The sequence below is a fragment of the Melozone crissalis genome, unplaced genomic scaffold (genome assembly GCF_028551555.1).
Source record: "Melozone crissalis strain CALT ecotype California unplaced genomic scaffold, PUWL_Pcris_2 ptg000277l_1, whole genome shotgun sequence".
In the NCBI taxonomy this organism is placed as follows: Eukaryota; Metazoa; Chordata; class Aves; order Passeriformes; family Passerellidae; genus Melozone; species Melozone crissalis.
This window is the reverse complement of record NW_026536031.1, coordinates 422,037-437,742: the sequence shown is the minus strand read 5'-3', so window position 1 is coordinate 437,742 and position 15,706 is coordinate 422,037. Positions and strand designations below refer to the sequence as shown.

The 15,706-nt window shown below is 52.4% G+C and overlaps 1 pseudogene; it reads right to left on the bottom strand.

The window, feature by feature from the left end:
• Positions 1-9,974: 9,974 nt before the first annotated feature.
• Positions 9,975-15,587, bottom strand: LOC128949753 (cell division cycle protein 20 homolog; annotated as a pseudogene).
• Between the last annotated feature and the right edge of the window lie 119 nt (positions 15,588-15,706).

Below are 15,706 nucleotides of genomic sequence, written 5' to 3'. Positions count from 1 at the left end.
AAACCCACAGGCCAAGCACGCATTTCTGCCTGGCAGTCTCAGCACCCCCAGCCAAGCGCTCACACCACCCATCACAAGGTGCTGCCTCTCGGAGCCCTCTGCTGCTGCCCCGCCTGTGGCACCCAGGCAAACACTGATGCACCCAGGCTATTGCCAGGATCACATCTGGGATCAGTGGCAAAGAGCTGTAAATCGTCAGGGTAGGGAAAAAAACCAACCCAAAAGACAGGAAAAGCCAGACAACCAAGTAGTGTTTCTATTCCTATACTGAGGAAGCAAACGTCCACAATGAAGCAAATTATCTTTGGACACAAAGATATTCTCCCTATGACCAGTTCCAGAATATTCATCTCTTCTGCCATAGCCCGTCCATCACAACCCTAAAGATTCTGAAGATGGTTCCAAGCCTGCAATGTTTCCTTTTATTGTGGAATAAAATGCTTCGCTAAACTGCTATGTGTGAGTTTACAGAAGACGAAAGTCATGCCACTTGAGAATAAGGTGTTGGCAAATCCAAAAAATCCCACTCTCCCCCTTGAGTCATAATCACAAATGTACTGCAGGCAACGGGTCAGCACATCAACAGAAAGAGAGACATTCTTTGGCCAACGGTGTAATAATCTGCAAAGGACAGAGAGCTGCAGCCGCAGCCCAGCCCCAGCCACGGCTCTGGGAGCGCCCACACGCTCGGCAGGGCTCACCCAGCAGCAGCAGCTGCAGCCCAGCCCTTGCTTTGCCTTGGCCTTCCCACCCAAAAGAGGCACAGCCCACATCTGCTGCAGCTGGAGCAGAGGCAGCCGCTCCCCGCAGAGCTCCTGCGAGCGGCTGCGGGGCCCCTCCCGCCCGAGCGGCAGCGGCCGCTCCCCGTGGAGCCCGAGCAAGTGGCAGGGCGGGATGCCGAGCACCTCCCGCTCGGCGGGCGGCGGCCGCTCCCCGTAGAGCTCCTGGAAGCGGCTCGGCCCCTCCCGCCGGGCCGGCAGCGGCCGCTCCCTGGGCAGCAGGTGGAAGCCGCAGGGCGGGCGCCGGGCGAGCAGCGGCCGCTCCCTGTGCAGCAGGAGGAAGCCGCAGGGCGGGCGCCGGGCGAGCAGCGGCCGCTCCCTGGGCAGCGGCGTGAAGCGAGCGCGCCCGTGCCGCCCGTCCGGCAGCGGCCGCGCCCCGGGGAGCTGCCGGGAGCAGCGGGGCGGGCGCCTGCGGCCATCCCGGCCCGCCGCCGGCCGCTGTCTGTTGGCCGCGCTCCGCCGCTTGATGCGGAGCAGGAGGTCGGGGCGGTCGCGGCGAAAGCAGGGGTTGCTGTAGTGGAGCCAGGCCCCGGCATCGCCCGGCGCAGCCGAGCCGAGCCAGCCCGGCACCTTGCGGAAGCCGTAGCGGTAGAGCTGCCGCACGAAGCTGCGGAACTGCGTGGCCCTGAAGGTGTGCGGCACCGGGGCCGGCCCATGGCCACGATCCCTGTGGGCGCGGCCCGAGCTGAGCAGCTCCCGCTCCAAGTCGATGAGCAGCGGTCGATGAGCAGCCCCTGGGCGCGGCTGTCCCTGCGCACGGAGCGGACGCGGGGGCTGTTCACCAGGCGCCAGAGCTTGGCGGGGAAGGCGCGGGCGCGGAGCCCGGCGGGCAGCGGCAGCTCCGCCATGGCATCGATCGCCGACTGCGGCCACAACGCCCGCGCGCAACGGCCGCGGCTGCGCCGGCGGCGCGCGGCCTGAGGGGGGCGCTGCGCTCGGGCCCGCGCGCCCAGCGCCCCCCGGCGCGGGCCGGACTTGGCGGGGACGCGCGCGGCAGAGCCGGAGCTGCGGGCACAGCGCGGGCCCCGGGGCTGGCCGGGCTCGGCTCGGCTCGACTCGGCTCGGCTCAGCTCGGCACGGCACGGCACGGCTCGGCACAGCAGTTATCCCCACGCTGCATGCCGTGCCTGGGTCACCATCGGGGACACAGAGGAAGGCCATTGCTCTGTTTTGGCTGGGGAAGGGATAAAAAGAGGTGATTAGAAAACATTCATTTGGTCTCCATTTCAGCAGATTAGCTGGTTTTATCTCACCATGTCTGCCTATCTTTGGCAGAGTTGGCACATTTTTCGTGAATTGGAGTCAGCTACAGCAGCAGGAATGGGAAGCAATTTTGTGAGCCTTGATATCAAAGCCAAAGTGCTGCCCCATGGATGGATGTTGCTTTCTTCAAGGGATTTCTGGCCTAGAGCTGTAGCAAACGCATGCTGGTGTCTTCCCAAATGGCGTTGCCTTTTTATTTCCACAGGAATCACCTCTGCTTTTTCTTCCCCCCATCGGGGGAGAGCTCCAATGCAAATGCCTCCTGCAGCCAACTCTTGTCACTGTAGACTGACAAAGGAGATCTTGCAGTGGGGAGAGACTCCCTAGAGCTGCTGTGGAGAGCTGAGGGGGAAGCTTTGTCCCTTAGTCTTGAAGTCTTGTTGGGGAGCTGCTCGTGCTCTGGGGGACGGACACCAGCGATATTTATGCAAGCCTTGCAGGTTCATTCCTGTAAAGAAAGAAAATATACGGATGCCAGGTAGAGAAACAAGGTGTATGGGAGAGAGACGGGGAAAAGGAGAGGGGTAATAGAGAAAGGAGCCCTCCGCAGGCAGAGATCAATCTTCATGGAGGTGATGATCGATGCTCAGTTTATTGCAAATCTCAGGGTACATTTATATGCTAGTGCAGGGCTCAGAAACGGGAGAATACATATAAGTGGTTACAAAGTGTTGTGTATAGGACAAAGAGCTAACATATCTTTGGTCACATACATAGATTGGCAAAAGCATCAGCAGAACATTCTGCCCCATATCTTCCCTTCACATCCTTAGAAGAACTTGCTTCACATCTCTTTTCCTGGGGTACATCCTGGCAAACTTCTTTATATTGTTTTCCCAAGGGCAGCATGTTTCTGCTCTAAGGCACGTATGCAGGGTTGTGCAGCTTGCTTCTCTCCTGTGTCTGCTGAAAATGCTCTCTGCATTCCTGAGCTTCCTGACACACCACAGAGACTTTGGGGTTGTCGTATTGGCAAACAAATTTCGGTCTGGGAACTTTTTGAAATACTTCAATTACTCTTTTTTTTTTTTTTTTTTTGCTTTCCTCCAGAAATATTGTCATAACCTAATGCTTCCACAGAATCTTTTCCTACTTTTTGGAGAATTCCTTTTGCTGCCCTCCCAGACCAGGCCAATTCCCAGGGCTCCCTCCCAAAGTGAGCTGCAGCCCATGGCCTCCACTCTCCAGCTGGAACAGAAGGAAGCACGGAGTTTGCTGTTGTGGGAGAGGAGCTTCTCTTTGCTGCCTGCTTTCCCTTTGGGACAGGTTGGTGTGTGCTCATTTGATAAAGGCAGGTGTAAACTCTGAAGCAGTTGTGTTTCAAACTGCTCCCTTCTCCAGCTCTTCTGTGGGTATCCTTGGACAAAAGGCCTCTTGGTGGGAGCTCCCAATGGTAGGTTAAGGAAGGAGGTTGATATTTCAGGGTTGTGACTGCTGAAAGCAGCTGTTTCTGGAGGTGTCCAGAGCTGGGAGTGGCTCATTTCTCACCTGCCTGCAGAAAAGGAAGCTGCAAAGTGGGAATTTCATTTGTGCAGATGGCCATCAGGAGTGTTTGCCAAGAGATGGGCTGGCAGAGAGGCAGGTCTCGTGCTAAACTGGCTGTGTGTTTGTTTTGGTGGTGGGGAGGGTCAGAGATGCAGACACAGACACCAGCTGAAGGAACAGTGTGATTTACTGTAGTGCAAAAGTGCAAAAAACAGTCAGGAAAGGATAAGCTAAGCAATGCACCTCAGCATTATTGCAAAAGGGTGCCTCTGGTGATTCAGGAAGATCCGTCACCAGGTAGCCCAATGGTTTCCCCTTCATCCAGAGCTGCACATCAGCTGGGGGAAGCTGTCCCGGCCCAGCCCTGCAGAGCCACGGCCGGGAACCGGGAAATCCTGCGGTGCCTCCACCTGTGGCGGCCACCAGGCTTTGAGTGCACTGTGAGAGTAGCCCGGCTCTGACAGTGCTGGACGAGCAGTGTGCCAGAGCTTCTGCTGGGGGCACAGCTGGTGTCATTCTCCTCTTGGTTTTCTCCCCAGGCCTGGCCAGGGCTCAAGGAGGAACCAAGGCCAGGTGTGGCCTTGTCCATTTTCCTCATGCAGAAAGGTGACGATGTGTTTCACCAGTGAATGGATGCAACAATCCTTTTGATAATAACACTTGGTTAAGGAGCAGGTACATAGAACATTGGGTTGGGAAGGTCACCTAGAGGGCAGCTTTGGCTCAGGTCCTGTTGTTGAGGCTTCAGTCAGGGTCTGTTTTTCAGGCCTTAGTCCTTCAGTATTTTGTGGTGCAAATCACACCTGTGCACAGCTGGAAACAAACAAGTCTGTCTTTAGCACATTTGAGACAGGGAACAGGATTAGCCCTGCAAGGCCAGGCTGGGGCCAAGAGCAGAAGGCCAGCACCCTGCTTTTGCCCACAGGCAGCCCTGCAGAGCAGGCAGCCCCTCCTGCCCAGGGGCTGAGGTGCCCGAAGCTGCCTCCCCGCTGTGCAGCTCTGCAGAGCCCGCGGGGCGCAGGGTCCTGGGCAGCCAGGGCAGCCCGGCTGCCTTGGGGCACAAGGAGTGGCCCAGAGAGAAGCTGCTGCCCTCTGCTTTGGAACTGTTCCTCAGAGTCTTGTCATTAATCCACAGTGTCTGATGTGTTTTCCTTTCCTCTCCCAAATTTAACACAGCTTTTTGAGAAAATGGACTGATGTAGCTGCTGCTGGTGGTGGTGCTTTTGTCTGCAGGTGAGGGCAGGTGATTTGGACCAAGGACAGAGTCCATTGTTAGCACCCCAGCTTTGCCAAGAAAAGCATTCAGAATTGGGCTTCCACTACTGAGCTGTTTTCTTAGGTTTTGGAAAGCTACCACCTTAAGAAACCCAACAGATTTTCCTCCAGGAGGACACCAGCAGTAGCATGATGCCAATGTTTTCCACCCCTTTTCTGTGTCTTTTAAGAGTTCCTCAGTGCCCAGCAGGAATGAAATGACCTGTGATAATGGGATTTGAGAGCTCTGTGTTGTTCGTTGCCACATGAGTGTTCATGACAAGCTGGACACCCCACTCGTGGCTCTGTTGAGTTAAATTCATCCCAGTTCTGTGCAAACAGCAGCCCCGAGATGCTGAGAAGAGCAGGCACAGTGGGTGGGTGTGCATGCACGCACCCGGGGGCTGACTGCTCTGTGGGCAGATGGTTTTGCACTGTTGTAAATCTTCACTCTCCCAGGCTGAAAGACTATTTCAAATATATATCTTAAATGAAAATATATATCAAAAAATGAAATTGTCCTAAAATACATGTGCATTAAATTTCATGCATATTATATATTATATATTTTGATTAATATAATAATAATTTAACATAACATAATATAATGTAATATAATATAATATATACATGAGATCATTTTTGAAGCCATTGCTTGTGGGGGCTATTAGATGATCTCCTAGTGTTTGTACATTTTAGTTTCTGCTACTGCTGATCCTAGCAGCAACTCCCTGTCAGTTCTTAAAGGTCACTTCACACAAAGGGATTTCATCATTTCAGTGCCTGTGAGAGCTTGGCACTGAAATGCCAAGTTGATTCCCAGCTCTCCAGCCTCCCTCTGGATTTTGGGGCATCTCAGCACTTGTGTCCATGGCCCTTCCTTCATCCCCAGCCTGCAGCAGTCACAGTCGCTGCTGCCTCCCCCTTGCTGCAGCTCATTTGCCAAAGTGCTGCCAAAGGCAGCAGAGCTGGCTCAGGATCCCTGCTGGCTTCTGCTCTCTGGGATGAGCTTCAGGGGGACACTTCCCCCCGCCTCTCCTGATGAATTTGCTGCACTTTATGCCGCAGAAGAGCCTCCTCTGCTTCGTTCACTCGGCCCTCCAGGGGTCTCTACTGCTCGGCATTTGGCCTAGAGGTTCTGGCTCAGGCAAAACCCTAACCTAGCCAGATCCCCACTCTTGCCATTGTCCCTGGAGCATCACAGAGCTAGCCAGGGCTGCGGAGGGCAGTGACAGTGACCCATGCCCTGGCATGTCACAGCCCCCAGAGCCACACCTGCCAGGCCACAAGCCCAGCCCTGGTCCCCACTGCTGGCCTCAGGGGCTCCTGGGCACCCTCACCCTGAGTGCAAAGGCAGCCTCAGGAGCCCCCCAGGGCGCTCTGGATCCAGGCTACAGACACCCTAAAGCCAGCACTGAAAGGTACATGGATGGGGACTGCAGCTGGATCTTGCAGTGCTCACCAGCCCTGACTACTCTCTAAGTGAACCCAAACCTCATTGGCAGCACCTTGAGCACATTGACCCTGCTCACCCGTCCTGGAACCTGGTGTTGCCACATCCTACACCAGCCCTTTGCAGGGAGTGACCAGCTCCCAGCTGCTCTGCTACCCTGGCCTTGCTTTCTCTTTGCCAGCAATGAACTTAACGGATACACTCCTGAGAAACCTAGCACAACATTTGCTTCTCAGGAGCTCTGTGGCAAAAAAACTCCACTAATCCCTAGTTTTTGCACAGAGAAGGAGGTCCTGACAAAGCATGAGGCACAGGCAGGGCTCTGGCATATGAATTCCTGAGCCACAGGATTCCACCCATTGTTGTTCCCAGCTACTTTGCTGATATTTTAGAGCCAGTTCTGGACAGGGGCTGCTGCTGACAGGGTAGGAAAATTTGGAGGAAAAAAGGTGCAGGAGACAACAACAAAAAAAAACCAAGGGGGAAAACCCCTAGAAATACAGAGCACAACAGAAGTCCTTGGAGATGGTTCAATAGAAAATGCCAGCAGCAGTGAGCAGAGCCCGAGGTTGCTCACTGCCACCCCAGGGGCTCCTCAGTCCCCTGCTGGTTTGTGTCTGATGCAGCCCTGCCTGGAAAGGGCTCCAGGTTCTGGTGTTCCCAGCTTGCTCCAGGCTACATTCTTAGCAGCACCGAAAGAAGAGGTGAAACAAAGAGCCATTTTCTGTCCTGCCTGCAAACTCTTCTCCTTCAGTGCCACTGCCAGAGATCATCCCTCTGTCAGCTTGGCACTGTGCCTGCTGCGTCCTCGTCCCTGTCCCTCGCATCAGCTCCTGCACATCATCAGCACTCGCTGCCCCACATCATGAACAGAGAGAGCTGTGTCAGAAGAGCAAGGATTGCATTTTCTTGGCTGTGAGATGCAAAGCTGTGTTTTGTGTCAGGCACAAACAGGCGATGTGTGTATTTGTGAATGCAAAATGTGTGGACCCCGACAATGGGAGAGCTGTGAATTCTAATAATAACTGAGGAAAATAAAGCACAGAAAAAGGCCTGTGAACCTATCTTTTGTTTGCAATTAACCCTAATTGATTTAGGAGCGTTGGAATTAAGGTGTTAAAAATGTTGCTTTTTGCTTGCATTTAATCCATAAAAAGCTCTGCAATAATAACCTTTTGAAGTATAATTTTAGAATATTACTTGTATCCTTGAAACTGTAGCTTTGGAATATATATAAAGGAAATATTTTTATCTCACACCTTATTGAAGCAGAGAAAAACAGCTTGAGAAAGAAAGATGAACATCACCTCAAGGGTTTATGGTTTCGACCAAAGGGAAGCTGGACATCACTGTTATGAGATTTAGAGTCTCTGCAATTAAAAGGTGGACACACATCTGGGGAGCCGGACCCCATCAGATGGGATTCGTCTTTTTTCTTTTGGAAACTGGACCGTTACCATCTGGGGATACTCCTTTGAGATACATGCTGAGAAATTAAAATCACAATAGTGTATAGAATTGTGATGTAATAATTTGGAATAAAAATTGCTGATGAGTAAAAGATTGGAAATAGAAACTGCTGAAAAAAAACTGATGAGTACCCCTATAAATACCTGTAACCATCAATTATCGGTGTGCAGCTGGAAGGAAAACTTCCCCCACTGTACCCAGCGCTGTATTGCTCATACTTTACCATATTAAATAATAAATTGATTGCTGCTGGAATATTGGCCTAGTCAAGCTTCTTATTCATAACACTGTTAGCTGTGCTCTTCTATGGGCTGGCCATGGCACTTGGTAATTAATATGCTGTCATGCTGTGAACTGAATTCACACCTCACAGGGCTGTGTTTACTGGGCCTGCTGGATCAGTGCCCACTTCCTTCCTCTGCTCCTCCTCACTCCAGGACTGTAAGAGACCAGCATGGGGTCAAAGACCCTGCAGTATCATTACCCTCTGGTAATGCTCAGAGGTCCTCTAAGGGCTGTGTAATGCACAGCATCTGGGTGTGGGGCCTGTGCTAAGGAGAAAGAAGGAGTCTGTGAGAAAGCTGAGCTGCTCTTACATGGGACTGCAAAAATGACAGGAACTTTTTGGCATATAAAGCTTTCCTTCCAGGTCAGGGACCAGGGAAGGCCTAATCAGCTGTGGCCCTACAGGGCAAGTCTGTGCTAACTCCCAGCACCAAGTGCAGGGCTGTGGGACAGGGCTCCTACAACAACAGCACAGCTCTGTGTGAGAGCCCAGCCTTGCATCTGGGTTCCTGCCTGCCTCCCCTTTAGAGACAGCTGTGGCCTGAGGATTTGTGTCTGAGGGAGACACATCCTTGGACCTCCTGATCTTTCCCAAGTGGCCAAATGGGGATGCACCAGCAGCACTGCTGGGAAGGTGCTGGCTCAGTGGCTGTTTTTGAGACTGTGCCCCCCATATCAGCTTTATGTGTGTGTGTGGGGGGGGTGCTCTGGTGGGTGTGGTTACACACTCACTGGCCTTGGCAGAGCACAAGTTGGAACCTTTGAAGGTTCCAGCTGCTGTAAGGCTCAGGAGGCAGAGCTGGTGCTGGGCACAGTGTGGTACTGTGCTGAGGGAAAGGTGAAAACAGTTAATAATCCACCCTCAGCTAATCACTGAGGGCTGATGGGAGGCACAGGCCTGGTGGAGCTGCTTTGTACAGGCCAAGGTGCTTATCAGCTGTGCAGTGTCCCCAGCAGCCCCTGGCAATGCTGGTGCAGCTGAAGGACAGGCGTGATGGGTCTGGTGCAGCCCCCCAACCTCAGACACTGCGGCTCCATCGTGCAAAGCAGCATGGCTGAGCTGGTTGTTGGTCAGGTGAGGGCTCAAATATATTTCCTGCAACTTGCTGGAAATATATAAACTGTGCTGGAGCACAGTTCAGCCTGGAAAAAAGGCATTTTTACAAGTGTAGGGGAGTCAAGCCCCAATAAATGTCAGCTGAGCCCTGGTGCTGGCTCCCCTGCATGAAGCCTCAGTGAGGCACCAGGGCCTCCTGTCAGCAGGAGGGGAAGGGAGATCAGAGTTGTTGGAAGAATACGTGACTGAAGGCTGAGCACAGGGTTGGTGGTGCTTTGCATGGCTCTTGCATGACACCCAGGCTGGCTGTGGCAGTGTAAGCTAACCTTTTGTTTTGCATCAGGCTTTATGCCAGAGCCAGCCCCTTTCCAGCCTTTGGGGTGATTACAGCTGTTGCTGTAGATTTCCCTCCCTCCTTTTTTTTCCAATAGCTATTCTACTCCAGCACCATAGGCAGGCAGTGATGGCTGCCTGTAGCTAACAAGACAAACTGAGATCTGCCTGCAGAGCCATAGTAAGGTGTCCCTGGGCTTGTGAGACAGGCCAGGACAACACAAACGGAGGCCACAGCCATGCTGTGCTTTCAGTTGAGCCTGTGGTGGAGCTGCTGTGCTTGTGGTCAGCATCTAGATGGGGCAGGTGACATATCTATCTTAGCTGGGACAGAAACAGAAGTGCAGCCCTTGCACAGCATCCTTCTGATAGGCTATGCTAAGCTCAGGGGCCTGCAAACTGGCCCTTAAGACCTAGGTCTCCACTCCTTGCCCAGATCCCCAGCCTCAGGGAGAAGGACTTGGGTTTAGGAGCCATGGCTTTTTCTTCCATCAAACTCCATTAAGAAAAAGTCAAGTTAAGCAGTTTATTAACATTTAAAATACTGTACAGCATGTAAACCAAATATCCCCCTCCCCACAACAATCCTGTGCTCTCAGCGGATGCTCTGGTGAGGAATACTGCTTTTGGCACTGTTTGCCTTCTCTTTCTCCTTCTTCTTTATGGGATCCATCTGAAAACAGCGCCAGAGCCACAGTGTTTCATCAGCAGCTGCTGAGGCCACTGTTGTACCGTCAGGGCTCATGGTCCGGTTCAAGATTCTATCAGTATGACCTGAGGAGGAGAAGGAATGTGCAATCAGGGCTGAGCTGATCAGCACATGCACATTTACTCCTGTATGCTCCCATGAGCCCTGCCAGCTTGCATAGCTGTTCCCCCAGTGGCTGTGGCAGCGTGATTTCAGACCCCAAGCACACACTTGGATCAATGGTATCTCTTCCACAGCCCCGTGGGCATGCTTCACTCCTAGCAGCATGGCCCCGGATACTGTCCTGTATCAGTGATGCTGCAGGCTCAAACCAAGGAGTGCAGCTGCCTTCAACCTCTGACAGCCCCCCCCACCCAGGCCCTGTCCACCTATAGTAGGAGTCTTAGTATCTGTAAGTAAACCAGAAGGGGGAAATATAGTAGGAGTCTTAGTAAAATATCTGTATTGTATATTGAATATCTGTATATAGGCCTTGCCCTGATAAGCCCTGGTTGTTTTTGATGGCTGCAGCTGCAATGTCCTTAATTGGGCTGCAGCTGTAGCTAGTGAAGATAACTGGGATAAAAGGGGCTGGGCTTGGCCAGTCAAGCTGAGCTGACAAGGAGCCCTGACAAAGAAGGAGCAACAAGCAGGAGAAGAAGTCAGAGCTGTGAAGAACTGCCCCCAAGAAGTATCACCGAGAAGGTATGAGACTTTAGAAATACGATTGCAACAGTATGGGGCTTTAGAAATGCAACAACAAGATAACAACATCCACCTACCTTGCAGCTCTGCAACCTTGGTCATTGTTGGATACTTCCATAGAACCAGCTGATTCTGTGCAAAGCCATGGCCTGAAATGAGCTCCTTGTAGTTTGTGGACCATAGGATAGAAGAGACCTGCAAAGAGGCAGTAACACAGGTGAGACGAGGTCCTTGTGCTGATGCTCACCACTCGGAGGCGAGCATGGTCCCCCTCCTTCCCCGTGCCTCTGGGCCTGAGGAGCCAGCAGCTCTGTGGAGGTGTGCTGCCAGAAGGTGTTTGTCTCCAAGCTGATGTTCATCTCTCACCTGGGAACAGGTATCAACAGCACTGAGGCGGGTGCCAGAACACACCTTCCAGATGCGGACATGTCTGTCACTAGTGCCACCTCCAGTGGCCAGAACATTCATCTGCCATGGGCACCACGCCACAGCCTGAGAGAGGAGAGTTCATTTTAAAACATACAAGAGGCAACCTGCACCCAGCCAGTGCTGCATGCCTGCCTTGCACACACATATCCGCCCGTGGCAGCTCTGTGCTCACCTTGACAGCACCCTGGTGCTGAGTGAAGGTCTGCACAGGAGCAAAGTCTCCATCCCCACCTTGGCTGCATGGCCAGACGTTCGCCAGATTGTCATTGCCTCCACTGGCCAGGTAGCGGCCATCCAGAGACCATTTGAGTCCACACCTCGTGTGTGTGGCCAGCAAGGGTGGCCACGTGATGCTCAGCCACTCGGACATCGTGGTGATGGATGTGCCCAGTCCGTGCACCACTGCAGAGAGAAGAGAAGGCTTGCAGGGTCAGGCTGCACATTTTCACCCAAATCCATTTTTGTTGTTGCAAGACTGCTATCCCTGCCACTGGGTTTCAGCCAGTGTTATCAGCAACACAGGTTTGTTGGTGTGAGTGAAACACCCACACAAGCTCTTTACAGCTTCAGCACAAATTGCAATACAGGAAAGAGGCCTTCTCCTCACAGCCCCAACAGATAAGGCTGGGTAAGAATCCCAAGCCAGGACAAACTTCTCTCTGCCATCCCTAACCCATGCCACACATAGATTGAGGGATAGGAGTTTGCAACAACTGGAAACTGCCCTTGACCCACTGCTTTACCTGGAGAGGATGCAGCTGTTCCAGCTGAGGGTTCCCACACGGCCACAATGGCTGGTCATGGTTCAGAGACGTTTCTGCTGCTCAACGTCCCATAGCTGGAGAGGCAAAGCAAAAAGTTCTTCAGAAGAAACCCAATCCTGTTTCTATGCCCTAGGAACCTCACTGCACAGGCTCTGGCATTCAGCTTTCTCAGTAAGGGAACAGAGAAAATGTGTATCTCATGACTATAGCACAGAAGGTAATGCTGCTTATCAGAAAACGCCCAAACCAAACCCTGCCTTGCACACAGGGCAGTTCCACCCCACACCAGGGAAGACAAGTCAGGTGCATGGCATCCTTCCTCTGCCAGCCAAGGTTTTGTGCCCAGGCCCCGCAGTTCTCTCACTCCCTTGAAAACACCTCTAGTTTTACTCCTGCATTCACCTGAATCTCAGCACTACTTGTGCCAACAGCAAGGTAGTCTCCTTCTTTAATCCATGACACAGAGGAAATGTAAACATCTGGATGCTCCATCTGCAGCAGGGGGACAATCTCCCTAGTAGCATGATTCCACAGATAAACAGTGTCGTCCAGAGCCACTGCCAGGAAGTTCTGGGAGCTCCAGTCTACGAGATTCCGATCTACAATTTGAAAGAGCAATGCAGGTCACACCATGCTTGGCTAGAGAGCCCTGTCCTTCACCCGTGCTTCTGCAGCAGGTGCGGGTGCACACGTGCACACACACACACACGTACAGGTGAGGGGCAGCCTTCTGAGTGTCACTGTGCCCAGCTGCTGGGGCCAGGTACCCTGCTCCAAGGCATCTACACAGTGCCCTAGACCACTGTCCCTGTAAGGCCGCACAAGGACACTGCAGAAGTGGTCTGTGCTAGCCTGGGTACACAAAATAATACAGACAGCCCAGTTACACTGTCCTAGGAACAGCAATCCAATGCAGAATGTTCTGGATGCCCAGCACTCAGCCCTGCAGCCTACTTACAGTAGTCGTTGAACATCTCTGGTGCATCCAAGACCCGGTCTGGCTTTGAGGGAATATATCTGCTATTCTTCCTGCTGGATCCAGGTGCCATTTTCTGACTGTAGAGCACTTTCAGGTTATTCTGATAGCCTGTGTGCAGGGGAACAGGTTTGTTAACCTGAGTTAGTTTCCTCCCAGCTGAGTGCTGCTCACCCAACTAGGAATCCCTTGGAGTGAAAATAAAGTCCTAAGAGAAACACTCACAAGCCTGCCGTGCACGAAAATCACTGGCAGAATGAACTGCTGAACAGGGGTGAGCTACAATTTCCTCATTCATGGAAACAAATTTAACAAACACTTGGGTTTTTGAATGCCATTATATTTAGTTGCAGTTTAAGCTAGAAAGTGCACAGCAGAGAGTTTGGTGCTCTTACAGACTTCATGAAGGTTTGGAACCTGCAGTACAGGTGACTGTCACCGACATCTTTTCATAAAAATCCTTTCTTTAGGATTTTTCTCCCTTCTGAGAAGCTGTGGCCTCAGCAACAAAATGTAAACAATGGTTATCTGCTGCTGTGGAATGCAACAGATGGATGCGGGATCGGTCTTGGGTGAAGGTTTGGATTTACTGACCACTCACAGCAGAGCTGGGTCTCACCCTCTGCTGAGACACAGAACTTTGTTTATTCATTCTTTTTCTATTCTTAGCCTAGCTAGCTTCTGAGAACTTTCCTTCTATTTCTTTTAGTATAGTAATAATGTAATATATATCATAAAATAATAAATCAAGCCTTCTGAACATGAGGTCAAGATTCTCATCTCTCTCTTCACCCTGAAGCCCCTTGCAAGCCCTGTAACAGGTGACCAACTGGCAGTCATAGCAACTCTCCTAAATAAATTCACTGTAACTGTTATGCCCTCCCTTGACCTCAGGAACCTTAAGAAAGGAGACTCCAGCCTGTACAGCTCTCAGAAACCAGTTGATTTCTCCTGTGACCACACACAGAGCCTCTGCGTTGCTGTTCCCCTGACCTGACCTCTCCTGCTGATTCAGCTCACACACACCCTGTATCATACCTTCTGGAGCATTCTGTGGGTTTCCACTGAGGTGGAGGATCTTTGCCTCTTCTACATCAAAACCATTCAGATTCACTGCCCAGGCTTTCTGTTGCTCCTACAGAGACAAATCACCCTCAGTGCAATGCATTTAAAACAATTCCCACACTGCAATTTAAACAGACACCTAAGTCCCCTTCTCTTAGAATCTGAAGATGTTTGACTGTGCTGCAAGGGTCAGTCACACAGAGGCAGGTCAAAGCAGTTTTCCCTCAGACTTTCATACATCATCCTGCTCACATTTTCAAACAATGGCAAATTCAGTGTCATTGTCAGTGGGAAAAGCCACAGCCACAAAGTGATCAAACGCTTCATAAACAGATTTCAGAACACAGTGTAAAACATTCCAGAAGTGTTCCCTGTGGAGACATTGTCCTAGAATAGCTACCACCAGCAGTTTCACTTCGCATAGGCTTACAGCTTTGCATTTTTGTTGCCTGCTACATTTTAAAGCCTCATTAGTCAAAAGCTACATTTTGCTACCAGAAGCAGCATAGGCTTGGAGTGCATGGCAGTCTCTACAGCTTCAATCTCATCCTAGGCTCCTGAAGCCCAGAGCTGCAAGTAGTGATGGCTGGGACTTGTCAGTCCCGTGTGCCCCCTTGACAGAACCTATAGTTTACTGCTCTGTAAAGGGGCAGGAAGGAGTAGCGGTTGTTGAAGTAATTGTAACTTAGCAACATGCTCACCTTCTTGGTAGGGGAATCCTCAGCAGGGTCATCCTCTCTTTGCTTAGGAGGAAATTTGCCATCTCCATCTGCATAGTGCTGCGGTTGGGAAAGTAGCGATCCCCCCCAGCCTTTGTGGGGGTGCTTTGAATTTTGGATCCAGATTTACCTGCATTCACATATGAAAATATTGTCTTACAGCTATTTAACAGCCTGTATTAGAGCTTTCATGGGAGCAAACCCAACACTCCTCCACATCACACCCACCAGACAAGTAGGACTCTGAGGTCTCATGCCACCCAGTCACAACAAACTTATATTTTCCTCCCTGCAACCAAGTTGGTTAGGGACCGTGTGCACTTGGGTCTAGTGCAACAATTCCAGAGTCCAGAGATAAGGGGAAGATACTAAAACGCTCACAGGATGTAAAGCTGTCAGCTGACAGTCCCGCCCACACTCATCCTAGCATACAGCTGTGCCAGCAAGGCTCAGCTGGGCGAACAGCAGCTCGCCAGCCCCAGTGCTCAGAGCTCTGCCCCTCATGCTGGCAAGGAGGTGGGTGGCTGCCAGGAGCACAGCCCGCCTCCTCCGGCCTGAGCAGCAGCCGGTAGGGCAGCGTGGCAGGGAGCCCAGAGCCCCGTGGCTACAGACAAGCAGCCTGGGCGAGGCTCCCGCACTCAACCCCTGCCGCTGGTGGCCGGCGCTCATCGGGTGTCTTGGACGGCGTCTTGCTGGAGCTGTGAGAGCGACTGGCCGGCTTCACGGGCGACACACCGACGGGGCTGGGCCTGGGGCCGCTCTCCTTGGCCTCGCGCTGCCATCGCGCATGCGGCGCCTTCGGGATCAGCGTGTCCAGCTTCAGCAGCCCGTGCAGGTCCGCCTCGAACAGGAACTGCGCCATGGTCCTGCGGGCGGGCGGCATTAGCCGTACCCGCCGGCCGGGCTGAGCCTACTCCAACAGCCCCGCCAGCCTCCCCACCACCGCATCGTGCAAGCGCTCCGGCGCTCCTCCCCACCAAC